A 2,784-nucleotide genomic window follows, 5' to 3' on the forward strand; every position below is an offset into this window, starting at 1 on the left:
TTAAAAAATATAATACTTTTTCATGATAAAAACACAAAACAACTAGAAACAGAAAAGTACTTCTTCAACTTGACAAAGGTCATCTATGAAAAATGCACAGCTAACAACTTAATGGTGAAAAGCTGGAAGTTTTCCTCTTAAGATCAGGAACAAGACAAGGATGACTGATCTTTCTGCTTCTACTCAACATTGTGCTAGAGGTTCTAGCCATGGAAGTTAGGCAAGAAAAATAAATAAAAGGCATCCAGACTGACAAAGGTAGAAGAAAAACTATCTCTATTCACAGGTGACATGAAATCCTAAGGAATCCACTAAGAAAACTATTAGAACAAAATTTCAATATACCAAAATTGATTGTATTTCCATATACTTGCAATGAACAATCCAAGAATGAAATTAAGAAAGCAATTTCATTTACAATAACACCAAAAAGAATAAAATACTTAAGAGTAAATTTAACAAAAGAAGTACAAGAACTGTGCATTAAAAACTGAAAAAAAAAATCCTTTAAAAAAGATCTAAAAATGGAAATTAACTAATGTTTATGGAATGGTAGATTAAAATTGTTAAAATGACAATAATCCCCAAACTGATTACGGATTAATGTAATCCTTATCAGAATCGCTGTGAGTGTTTATAGCAGCGTTATTTATAATAGCCAAAAGATAAAAACAATCCAAATGTCCATCAACTGATGAATGGGTAAAAAAATGTGGAATGGGGTATTATTTGGCTATAAAAAATTTTTAAAAAGTACTAATACATGATACAACATTGATAGACCTTGGAAACATCTTATAAAATGAAAGAAGTCACAAAAAACACATATTACATGATTCCATTTATACAAAAGTCCTAGAAAAGGCAAATCCATAGACATAGGAAGTAGATTAGTGGTTACTAAGGTTTGGGGAAGGTGTAGGGATGAGAGGTAATAGCTAGAGTAGGGCCTTTCTTTTTAAAATAAAAATATTATTACAGTAGTTAGTGTCAACTGGTAATACCAATAAGGGTAATCAAAATAATATGATTAAACAGTTAAGAACTATACTCCAAATAAAAGATACCTAAAAAACACAAACCATATTGCCTTCTCAATGATTTCTCACTTTATTAGTTATTTCTAGTTGGAGACATTTTGGAACGGAGTAACATTATCTCCTTTTGGCCTGGTCCAGCCTAGTTGTTTTCTTGACTTAATTTTAGAATGAATCTCTTCTGCATCATCTAATATGAGGTTCATATGCTCATCAAAACCAATGATACAGCCCTCTATCTGCATGTTCGTTCACTTGCTCATAAAGCCACACTGGAATCCGAGATCTATTTTGCAGGTATATGAAGAAGATGAAGTTGATGGGCTATACCATCGCCTTCTGCACTTTTTGGCTCTGGCTATGGTATACCATGGTGGAAGATGACAAAGACCACACTAATCTATGCCTGGGCTTTCTTTTGGAGGTGATGAAAATGTTCTAATATTGACTGTGTTTGCATACGTCTGTGAATTTACTAAAAACCACTGAATTATACACTTTCAATTGGTAAATTATATTGTATGTGAATGATATTACAGTAAAACTGTTAAAAGTGAAAAAAGAAACAAGAAAAATGGCCATCATTACAGATCTTCCAAACATTTAAAGGATAGTATAGGAAAATTATGATTACCTTTATGCCAATAAACCCAGTAACATAGATAAAACTGTTAAATTCCTTGAAAGACACAAATTATTCAAAAAATAAATAAAAGAACCTGAACAGAAGAGTGGTATTTAACCACTAGGTCTCGAGAAGAAAATAAAGGTCCTGATTCATTAACATATCTAATTTATGTGGTATAAATAAACCATGACCAGTTTTAAAGCTATCAACGTGACATCACTGAATGAAGATTTGTTAAGAGATGATAACAATCAGCTCTTATTAGCTAGTATAAGCAAGTTCCAGCATGCATGCCACTGCCTATACCTCTAAAAGAAACTTAATTTGTTATTAAAAACCTTTCAAGAAAACGCTAGGCCCAGATGTCTTCACTAGTGAATTCTATCAAACAGTTAAGGTAAAATAACACCAATTTTAACCAAACCCTTTCAAAAAGTAGAGGAAGCACTCTCCTCTCTATATAATGAGGCCAGAATTACCCTGAAACTAAAACAAAAACATTACAAGAAAACTAAGACCAATATACCTCATGAACATAAATGTAAAAATCCTTTTTAAATATTTGGGAAATTGAATCCAGCTATACATAATTACCAAGTGAGGTTTATCCCAGGAATGCAGGTTGTTAAGTATTCAAAAGTCAATATAATTCAACAAATTAACATAGTAAAGGAGAATAATTATGACCATCTCAACAGATACAGAAAGGGCATTTGATTAAAGATAATACATATTTATGATAAAAATCTCTCAGGAAACTATAAATAGAAAGGAAATTCATAGCCTGAAATAAGGCATCTATGAAAAAAACTATAGCTGACATCATACTTAATAATGAAAGACTGAATGGTTTCCTCCTATAATAGGAAACCATACAAGGATGTCTACTCTCATCAGTGCTAAGTCAACGGTGTACTGGAAATCTGAGTAAGTGCAATAAGGCAAGGAAAGAGGAAAAAGATGGAAAAAGAATTTGTATAGCTGTCTTTATTTGCAGGAATATCATAGAATGCCCTAAGAATCTATAAAAATATAGTGGACAATTTGGTGACGGACAGAAGGGAGGGGAGTTTTTTGGGGCTGAGAGAATGGGGTGAAAGATTAAAGAAGTACAAATTA

General features: G+C 31.9%; 1 pseudogene; it reads right to left on the reverse strand.

Moving 5' to 3' along the window:
• Positions 1-817: 817 nt before the first annotated feature.
• On the reverse strand, positions 818-1,807 carry LOC118607796 (annotated as a pseudogene).
• Between the last annotated feature and the right edge of the window lie 977 nt (positions 1,808-2,784).

This window comes from Rousettus aegyptiacus, unplaced genomic scaffold (genome assembly GCF_014176215.1).
Source record: "Rousettus aegyptiacus isolate mRouAeg1 unplaced genomic scaffold, mRouAeg1.p scaffold_m13_p_9, whole genome shotgun sequence".
Lineage (NCBI taxonomy): Eukaryota > Metazoa > Chordata > Mammalia > Chiroptera > Pteropodidae > Rousettus > Rousettus aegyptiacus.